Source organism: Lactuca serriola, chromosome 8 (assembly GCF_051521515.1).
Source record: "Lactuca serriola cultivar US96UC23 chromosome 8, Lser_US96UC23_V15, whole genome shotgun sequence".
NCBI lineage: Eukaryota > Viridiplantae > Streptophyta > Magnoliopsida > Asterales > Asteraceae > Lactuca > Lactuca serriola.
In genome coordinates this window covers 224,908,930-224,920,241 of record NC_136415.1, presented here as the reverse complement: position 1 = coordinate 224,920,241, position 11,312 = coordinate 224,908,930, and the positions used below count along the sequence as shown (strand labels likewise).

General features: G+C 35.3%; 1 pseudogene across 1 annotated transcript; it reads left to right on the top strand.

The window, feature by feature from the left end:
- Positions 1 to 8,817: 8,817 nt before the first annotated feature.
- On the top strand, positions 8,818 to 10,599 carry LOC145070639 (desmethylxanthohumol 6'-O-methyltransferase-like; annotated as a pseudogene). The gene is made up of 2 exons (XR_013690021.1): positions 8,818 to 9,620; positions 10,079 to 10,599. The product of XR_013690021.1 is annotated as a desmethylxanthohumol 6'-O-methyltransferase-like (transcript).
- Positions 10,600 to 11,312: the final 713 nt, after the last annotated feature.

Sequence of the window (11,312 nt, the reverse complement as noted above, 5' to 3'; positions counted from 1 at the left end):
CCCGTTTTGAAATAATAAGAATGTATTATTTGAGTATTATGTGTTTTGTGCTTAATTGCTTAATTATGTGGTCTGATTAATTAAGAATAAAAATAAACGTCAAAAATTTAAGTGTAAAATAAACTTAATATCTTGGGTTAATGTTGTAGTAGTCGAAACGAGGTTTCCGAATATATATAGAACGCCCAAATCTGACTTCGTATGAGGAAGTTATGATTTATCGAAGTTCCGACTTAGCGGTATACAGCCTGAAATACTCGAATTGAGATCGAGCAGTTGTTAGCCGAAGCAATCTAAATGAGAATCGAAGATCTCGTTGTTGGTATCGAAGCGATAAAAAAGTTAGGCGAGAACGGACGTCAAACGAAGAAGTTATGAATTTATAACGAAAGTTTCTGTCGCGGCCTATTAAAAATAATTAATAAAAGTAAAGTCAAAATTAGCCGACGGAGTCTAAACGAAAGTCGTAGAGCATGGTCTCACCTTTCCGTGGATATAAAGAACGTCGAAAACGGAGTTCGTATGAAGAAGTTATGAATTTCCGAAGTTTATTAATCATTTTGTATTTAAATTTAAATCAAAATTCGGAAGCATTATCCGAAGGAGTCACCGATCTGATCCGAGGTACGCCCCGCGTACTCCGAGGGATGTCGACACTCGCACTCGAGCACTTCGGATACGTAAGCAATGACGTTTTGGGCAGTACGCCCCGCATAACGCAGTACGCCCCGCGTACTCTGAGGCTCCAGCCTCTATAAAAGGGGATCCGAAGGCAGCCATAATTCTTGTTCATTTTCTTCTCTTCTCTCTAGTCTTTTGCATCGTTTTTCGTGCCAAAGCTACCCCGAAGTCCCGGTATCATACTCTAGCCCCGAGGCAAGTCCCGAGATCCCGAAGATCCCGAGAAGCGCGGTTCCCGAGTCGAAGCTCTGCCCGCGAGAAGTTCGATTTTCGAGGAGATCTTCCAGATCTGCTGTGGATTACTACTTCTATAAGCCGTAGTGTTGTCGGATTGTCTTCTGATCAAGTGAGTGTGTAGTTATTTCTTCTAATACAATAATACGAAGTATTTTATATAAAAATACGTGCTATGTGTATATATTTGGTTGTGTTATGTGCGAATGAGTATTCACTCTCTTCTATCTTATAGATCTGCTTATTTCTTTATGAGATATGTGTTATGTGTGTGTGTGCCTCATCTGTTATGTGATATATGTGTTGATTAAAGCATGCTATACAGGTTTTCTTTAAACTACGTATGAGAATATATATTTTATCTACTAATATGTTGGGTAGAACATGGGTAGATAGTTGGTGTGTAATAAACAGATGAGAGGCCTCGATGTTGTTGTTGTTGTTGATCTAGTTATTCAGCGGAGTATGGATAACGACCACGGACTCTTTCTAGACAGTCCAATGGAACGCTAGCAGGTTCATAACCTGTAGGTGTTGTGAACGATGTGTTCACCGGTGTACTCTATCCCCCTCATGGTTGCCTTTAGGATATCTATTGTTGAGGAAACCCCTTCGCAGTGATGTCCGTCCCGATGAAAATCCTAGATTAGGTCCCTTGAGATAGTTGTTTTAGGGACGTAAAGTGAGGATAACGGGAATGGGTAATCGGGATAGTGTTTGGTTGGTGAAATTAAATATAACTTATTTATCGTGGGTTGAAAACCCTATATGCTCACCAGGCTCCCAAGCCTGACCCACTCAGTTTTATTTGTATTACAGGAAGTGGCACAAGGGCGTAAGATGGATGGATCATCTTGTTGTTTTGTTTACAAGTCTGTATATGTATATATTTGTTGAATGACTTGTAATGTTTATCGTTTATGCTTTATGGTCTGTATCGGAACATGACATCCCGAGTTTTGATTATATAATGAAATGCATCTCTTGATGAAATGCTTTGATAAATATTATTTTATCATGTTTTGTTTTGGGAACAAATTCCGCAACTCTTTCAAATCAAAAGGATTTACTCTGAAAATATTTAAAAGCATAAATGAAAATCGGTCTTTTCTGGCCGAGATTTTGGGGATGTCACAAAGGTACATTGGACCCTTCGAAATTACTTCAAGGATTGGTCCAGTAGCTTATAGACTCCAACTTCTAATCGAACTTAACAAAGTAAATCTGGTGTTTCATGTGTCTAACTTGAAGAGGTGTCTATTCGATGAAACTCTTGTAATTCCACCCGAGGAAATCAAGCTGAATGAAAATCTTAACTTTTTGGAGGACCCCGTCGAGATCATGGATAGGAAAATCAAACGAACTAAACAGAGTCGCATACCAATAGTGAAGGTTCGCTGAAATGCTAAGCGAGGACCTGAATTCTCTTGGGAGCGAGAAGATCTGATGCAACAAAAGTACCCGCATCTTTTCCCTAGTTCATAAACTTTTGCTTTGTAATAAATTTCGGGATGAAATTCCCTCTATTGGGAGGATGATGTAACAACCCGATATTTCAGGTCAATGTAATGACTAAAAGTCAAATAAGGTAATCCCTTTTGTGAATTAATGAAAATAACATCAAAAATGAAATGTTCAAAAATCTCAGTTGAGTGTACTAGGTGGTATATGTCGTAATAAGGTTTCCGAAAGTATAAAAAACACTAAAATCTGAGTTATAACGAAGAAGTTATGACCAATTTAAGATCCGTAGCAAATCCGGTAAAACACTGTTAAGCAGAATACGAGAAATTTCAACAAAATACTTTTCAACCTTAGGTGTCTAAATGAAAGCTGTAGATATCATCAAACTGTAAGCTTACATAAAAAGAACGCCCAAATCTGACTTCATATGAGGAAGTTATGATTTTTCGAAGTTTCAATCATAGCAGTAGACAACTAAAAACTCAAAATAGAGATCGAGCTACTTTTAGCCAACACAACCTAAACGAGAATCGAAGATCTCAACAATAGTAGCACGACGTTAAAAATTCTGACAAAAATGGACATCAGATGAAGGAGTTACGAATTTTTAACGGACTTTTCCTGTCCCGACCTGTTAAAAATGTAATATTAAAAATAAAGTCAAAATTAGCCAATTAAGTCTAAACGAGAGTTGTAGAGCATAATCTCACCTACACGTTCATATAAAGAACATAAAAATTGGAGCTCATATGCGAGAGATATGAATTTCTGAAGTTCGAGGCACGAAAAACGAAGCTTTCAGACAGCTGTGACTGATGGGCTCTAGAGCCGTCAGCAGACGTCTAGTCCATGGAAGAGGATAAGGGTCGACCTCACGACGTGAGCAACTCAATTCTCACATCGTGAGACCCTAAAAGTTGGCCTATAAATAGAACTTAAGGGTGTTCCGAGATTAGTTGCTCACTTCTTCCCTTTCTCGTGCTTATTCTATGCATTTAACCCCTCAAAGCCATCTCGAAGCCCCAATTTTCATATTCAAGTTCTGAAGGAAGTTTTACGCTCCCGAGATTACCTAGAATCCCGAGAAATCATCTTTCTCCAGTCGAAGTTCTGCTCTACTTTTGTCTCACATTCATCAAACTACCAGGTGAGTTCACACCCCCATTTCTACACTTTCAACTAATTTTAAATGCTTTTGAACACTTTACTGGGGGGCAGCACACAGTCAATCCCATGTCAAAACATCAATCTTTTTTTATACATTTCATGTCGTTTTTATAACTATCATATGGATCATGTTAACATGCAAACATCTTACACCACTTTACCCTCTTGGGATGAAACATAATTTGAAATATTATAAGTTTTACTTATATGTTTGCATCATATCAAGGGTAACCCTTTTTACTATAACATTCGTGAACATGCAAGAACGTACAAATCATTATCATGCCTTTGTTAATATCGTTTAAAAGGATAATCATTTCAGAAACAAAGTGCATTCATTTTAATACGGGACTTAATTGAGAATTCGTGAGTCATTCATCTTCAACATACCTTTTAAGGTACCGCTAGAAGTCTTGTTTATAACCAGAATCTCCCGTCCGGGGAACGTGACAAGTGTGTATAGATCTATACGGGACTAATGATCCTGCGCCCTGACTGTTAGCTATAGTCCCCGGGGTGACAAGTGTCATCTCATTTCGACGCCTGAAGAACGTCGCTACAAACAAATTATGATAGTATGATTATTAAAACTCACTGGATAGACAATTATTATGGTATTACGTTTTCATGGAAAAAGTAACAGATATAGTTCTTTTCACATTCAAATACAAATCTTCTTATAGTTTTGTTTTATAATAAGACTATACATCATTCTTTTTGAGCATGTCATAGTTGGTTACGGGTTACGGTCTTGGTCATTTGAACCTACATTTCACTTTTAGGAAAATGTAGGATTTTCCTAGTTCATATACATACGATTTATACAACAATCACTCATACTCATTTCATACACTCATAAGAAAATATCGGATTTTATGGAAAACAAACGTAAACTTTCGAATGGCATAAACTTTCGAATGACATCCTCTGCTCCCGAACGTTTCCGCCGTTCAGGTTTTGGGGTGTGACAAAGGTCGAAGACGAGGAGTATCAAGTCAAGAACACTTGAAGAACACATGAAAGTTTGGATGATCCTGAGAACGATTTTGGTGTTAAAATGTGTGTAGGTGATTCAAGGATGTTATGAAAACATGGAATAACACTTGAGTGTAGATGAAATATTTACCAAAAAGTGAATTAATAACTCAAGAACACTTCCAAAAAATGGCTAGAAGTAGAGATAAACTAAGCTACCTTGTGGGGTAAGAAAAGTGTAAAAGTTTGGAAATGATCAAAGTAGATCAAGAGATCTTCCAAGGATTTCTTTATATAGATGTAGCTGGAGCAAGTTGCAAAGATGAAAGGATGTTTGCCTTGGTTTGTGTGATGTGGATAAGGTTAGGTTAATGAGGAAGTGACACATGGAGGCAAGTGGGCACACTTGACCCACTTGTGGGGTAAAATATCCTTAGATATTTCTATAAATGGAAGAATGATTTTTAATTAATAAATCCTTGGGAAATAAATAAAATATGAGTTTTGGGAGTTTAAAATGGTAAAAATATGAATTTGGTGAAAAATCCCTGTCAAAAACGGGCTTAGGAGGCAAAAGTAGTCGAAAACCGGGAATTAGGAGCGAACCTGCGAAGGTTCGGTTCTTTGGTGTTGAGGACCGAGAGTAAGATCAAGGAGGGACCGAAGGTAGGAAAAGGAACCAGAGGTGGAGGCTCGGGCCCGAAGGTGCGAGAGGAGCGAAATGAACCGAAGCTCGGTTTATTTCGGGTGCGAGAGGGAGGTTTCGGCTCTGACTGGCTTTGGTTCGCAAGAGGCTCGGTCCCGTCTACAGTTTCGATTTCGGCCCTTAGTAGTTCGGTTCTTAAGTTTCGGTTCTAATGAGGCTTCGGTCCTAATAGGAGCTTTGGCCATATATGGCTATTTGTCAATTTAACTTCCCATTTTGCGCGATTTTTGGCCAAGTTAAGGGTCGGGATGACCCAGATGACTATAAGAAGTTGAGAGAGATTCATTTTTAATCAATATGAGTGTATAGTCTCGCAATGCAAGGTCCATGAACCCCGTTATACTTCGTTTATGATTATTTTAAGTCCCCGAAAGGGTCCTTAGTTGTGTTTTGATGCGTTTAACTCCCTTCTTAGGGTTTCACATTGATAAACACATAAAATATTCGAGACACTTGAATTCTTGACATACTAATGTACATTTTCATAGAGTAATTTTTAATCACACAAGTATTAGATAAGTTTGACCGGTTTGACTTGTTGACTTGACTTTGACTTTGACTTGTTGATTTTGACTTTGGCTCGAATTTGACGGTTGTCACAGAAATCGGTTGATTGTTAGGAAAAACAAATCTAAATTAGAGTGTCATCAATACCTATTCATCAATATAAAGACAGTTGAGAATGTATCGTATGAAAAAGTTATGATTTTTACACGGACTTTATGAATCTAAGCCTGTTAAAAACATAACTTTAACTTGAGAATGGATTTCGTATGAGAAAGTTACCACCAATGAAGTTGATCGATCCGATCTTACTGATCACATTGAACATGTCTACATTGCAACTCTAGATAATAACTAGTTAATTTTAATTGTCGTTTAAGATTTAAATTATGTTTTCTTTTTTTAAGTGTATTTTTTTTAATTATCGTGTTTTATAATTATCGTGTATTTTTTATTTATTTGTATTATGGTTTTTTAATTAAATGTTATTTTTAATATTATTTTAGATTTTTTTTTGTTTTAAATTAGCAAAAAAAAGTGAAAAATGTTATGTTTTATTTTAATTTATATTTTCTAATTTCATTAAATAAAATATAATGATATGAAAAGTGGGTTGAGTGAGTTAAAAAAGATAGTATTTTCATATGTCGTGGATTAAGAAAAATAGAAGAGAAAGAAAATAAAAAATTAATGTGGCAGGATTGAGTTAAATGGGTTGGGAGGAAAGGACTCCCTTCACCCTTAGAAAAAATAACTTGCAACATTAAAGTCTTTTAAATAAATTGATGCTAAGGTCGATGGTAAAAGAGATTTGAAAGTATATATAAAACAGATGAAGGAAGCAATAGAAGTAATGGAACAACATTAGTATTGATTAGTATTGATTAGATGGGTGGTGTGGATGGAATGAAGATTTTGAAAATCACTTTAATGAGTTTAATCCACGAACCACTATCAATTATCTCAATTTTCCCTATGGTGGGGCAATGCCTCCATATAAGTTATAACTCCATTTAGTTATTGTGATGAGAAAATTTCGATAATTTATTATCTTGAAATTATGTTTTATACTATTATTTTTAGAATGGATGATATGTATGATGAATCAATCACAATGACATTGCAATTTATATTTAAAACATATTTATTAATTTGGTCAACCCAGTAAAATTGAGTCGAATTAATTTATCAAAAGGAACTAAGATTCAAGTTAAGGTTGACCACTCAATTTGCAAAGACCAACTAAATATTTTAGTTAAATTCAACACCTCCATGTATAAAGTTCGTTGCCATTTCATTACATATAAGAAAGACTACTTAGCTATTTTGTCGTTTTATAAATCTTCATGCTAATAATATACTTTATAAATCTTTTTATAAATCTTATGCAAGGCTACAATCCTGTTTTCTTCTAGTTTTTTTTTTGTTTTTTTTTTTATTTTATTATTATTATTATTTTTTATTTTTTTGATAAAATTGTTAGGGATCATTTTTGGGGTTGTTGACATCGGTTGAAGGTATTATACCATTACAAAAAAAAAGTCTTATGAACTTTAAGAGTTGGTTCTTATCTCATTGATTTTATGCATATGTTTTGTCGTGCATATGTAATTTCGTAGGATAAAGTCATAGAAGACCTACCAATGCCTCCACTATGTCAATTCATCAGATTAAAGATATATGTATCCGAAAAGATTTAAATTTTAAATCTCTACTTTCATTTAGGTCTTTAATTATACATAGCAGACAGTATGTTTGACCGATTCATTCCATTTTTGGAGTTATTTTGATCTATGTTTTGATGTTTCTCATAAATGTGATCAACAAAAGAGCCATAAATGTGATCGAGACGTATGTATTCTGGAATGGTCATAAACCCTCATCAAGCAACGTTAGTGTCTTATTTTGCAAATGGACTTACATTTGATTATTCAAAGCAACGTATCTAAACAAAATGTTGTCTAGACAACTGATGTTTAAAAATATTTAAGAAAACAAACTTTAACAGTCAAACAAAACAGTTTTGGTTCCACATGTGAACTCACACCAGAATTCTTAAAAAGATAGGCACATTAAATACACCTAATTTTGATTTTTGGATTTCATGGATTCAATAAAGTAAGCTGTTTAGCGGACGACAATTACAATTTTAGATTTTTACTTCCGGCCTATTCATAAAATCTAAATTTAATGCATCATAAAAAAAAAAAAAAAAAAAAAAACCATTTTGATCCATGCGAAGCATTGGACCACACCACTAGTTTCTAAGCTACAAGGCCATTATTGAATCTACCTTTTTTTTTCAAAAGCTATGATAATAAATTTAAAATTCCATCCCCTTAGATATTTCTTTAACGTTAGCTTACATCTAGTCACAAAATAAATGATTCCAACTTAGTTAGCTTACCTCTACCAACATTTCTTGATTCTTTGGTGCAATAGTACTACATTGTCGACAGATTTGAAATTACAATACAAATCTCGTTATCCAGAATTTCAAAGGTGGATGTAGGGCCTGAAAGTTGGTCAACATGCAATGTTTGGTACTGAGGTGTGGTAGCTGAACCTCTATTTTATCTAGTGGCTGTCATAGTTCGCTAAATAGTTCTTTGTTCCCTTTTGTTTCTTAGCTGCATTACAATTGTATCATTGTATTTGGTCCACCCCATTCTGGCTTTTTATTTGAATGCATTCTTTCCGTTCCAAAAAAATATATTTCTTTAACGTTATCAAATCCCTAGAAATACTCATCAACACTATTCTCAATGTGGATCACATGCCATATATATATATATATATATATATATATATATATATATATATATATATATATATATATATATATATATATATATATATATATATATATATATATATATATACTATTCAACACTACAATGATTACCTCTTGCTTTTACCTGTACCCAATCTTCTCAACGTGGATCCACATCACATGCCATATATATGATACCCTTAATTATTAATAGTTTATTAGTTATTACACACATGGGAATTTGCGGTGGGGAGCTGGCCATGCACATGTCTTCATTTACGCCTTTTTTGGGTTATAAGTATATGTTTCCAATATCCATAATCGTATTTAAAATCTTGAGCGATGAACACTCAAGACGAAGTAGGCGGCGACGCCGATTCAATGGTGGCAGGTCAGGCACAGATATTGCGCTACATATATGGTGCTCTCGACGGCATGGCTATAAGATGTTGTGTCGAGCTTCGTATTGCTGACATAATTCACAACCATGGCCACCCTATCACGTTGTCTGAAATTGCCAATGGTATTGCCTCTCCATCCATAAACCTAGATGGGCTTCGACGACTAATGAGGTTCTTGGTCCATCGAAAGATTTTCCAAGTTGGAGATGGAGAGGGGGGAAATGAAGATGTTTACTCGCTAAACCATTGTTCCAAGTGGTTGTTATGTGATGCTGATGTGACATTAGCACCGATGGTCATGATGCGAACAGATCCATCTATGGTTTTGCCTTTGCATGTGTTGAGTCGGTCGATCACAGAAGGTGGTACGGCGTTTAAGATGATCCATGGTGAAGAAATGTTTGATTTTTCGTCGAGGAACTCGGATTTCAATAGGGTTTTTAACGAGGGTATGGCATGCACTGCTAAGATCACAATAAATGCGATCTTGGCCAGTTACAAAACTGGATTTCTTGGAACGAAAGGAAGCGTTGTAGATGTTGGCGGTGGGACTGGGGTGGCGATATCTGAGATTGTGAAGGCATATCCACATCTGAAAGGGATCAACTTCGATTTGCCGCATGTTATTTCGATGGCACCAAGATATGATGGAGTTACACATATTGGTGGGGACATGTTTGAGGCCATTCCTCCCGCAGAAACGATCTTCATGAAGGTAAGCTTTGTTGTTCATCAAGTTATATTGGTTTCTTTGATGACAACTTCTAGATATTAAAATTCTAGTTTAAGTCTCTCTCTCTCTCTCTCTCTCTCTCTCTCTCTCTCTCTCTCTCTCTCTCTCTCTCTCTCTCTCTCTCTCTCTCTCTCTCTCTCTCTCTCTCTCTCTCTCTCTCTCTCTCTCTCTCTCTCTCTCTCTCTCTCTCTCTCTCTCTCTCTCTCTCTCTCTCTCTCTCTCTCTCTCTCTCTCTCTCTCTCTCTCTCTCTCTCTCTCTCTCTCTCTCTCTCAAAAAAAGGATAATGGTAAGAGATATCTCTCGATCGAGAGAGAGAGAGACCCTCGTAAAAAAAGGATAATGGTAAGAGATATCAATCTATTTTTATAAATACATTGATTCTAGCATTCTTATAAACCATTCTACGATATGAGTAATGATATTTATCTTTGCATTTTAGTGGATTTTGCATGATTGGAGTGATGATGATTGTATTAAAATCCTTAAAAATTGCCGGAAATCGATACCCAAAGAATTTGGAAAAGTCGTTATCGCGGAGATTGTCAATCATCCTACAGGAGATGATCCTTTTGTTGATACACAGCTAACATATGATTTAGTGATGTTTTTCACATTTTTCTGGTGGAAGAGAACGTAACGAAAGCGAATGGAAGAGAATACTCAATGAAGGAGGGTTTCGTCGTTACAATATTATCAAGATTCCAACTCTTCAATCGATCATCGAGGCTTTCCCAGAATGAATTGTTGGAAAATAATCCAATTATATGTCATTGGACCATTTATGGTCCAATGTAATTAATTAGTTTCATAAGAAATAAATATTACTTGTATCCTAAGGTTTTCCTAAATGGCTAATTAGGTCCAATATTTATGTCTTACATTAATTGATGAGATTAATTGTAACAACGATGATTGCAAAAATCCGGATTAATCGTGGATCAGTCATTTGGCATTCTCCAACCGACTAGAATTAGTGTGTTTGACGGAAATTAGGGATTAATTGGGTTTGTCGGGATTAATCGGTCAACAAAAGTCAAAAAAGTCCAAAAAAAATTCAAAAAATTAAACTTTTTTCGCATTTTCAAATTTTAAAATTACAAATTTTCTTATTTTTAATTTTGAAATACTTGTTTTTCTTAAAATATATTAATCTTTGATCAATTTAAATTTTTTTTTATTAATAATCTATGGTCCCCAATTAATCCATGTGGAAATTCTTCAAGACCAATTAATCTCTTAACACCAATTGACCGTCGAGTTACCGTCGAGTGAGTTTTACAACCTTGATAATAACAAAGACATGAGGGACCTAATATGGATTTCCCAAGAGATGTACTTGATATAAGCGATCATATTGTAGGGAATGATACTTTTATCTCTCTCTCCATAACAACACCATAAGAACCCTAATCGATCGGCTAATCTTCTCCATCATAAGAATGCATTGTCTTGGCAAATCATTGATCATAAGGTAGTGAAGAACATGAGATTAACATCATTCTCCACTGGGTAAGTTCTTATCTTGATCATAATTATGTCAATATGACAATGTATTGAAATAATTGAGAAATCGTTCGATATGACCATTAACTCTCGAGATGAATTTGTAAGAAAGCATTAGGTAGAAAATATTCTATGGTTTTGTAAGTGGAACTGAAATTTATATTTAAGCT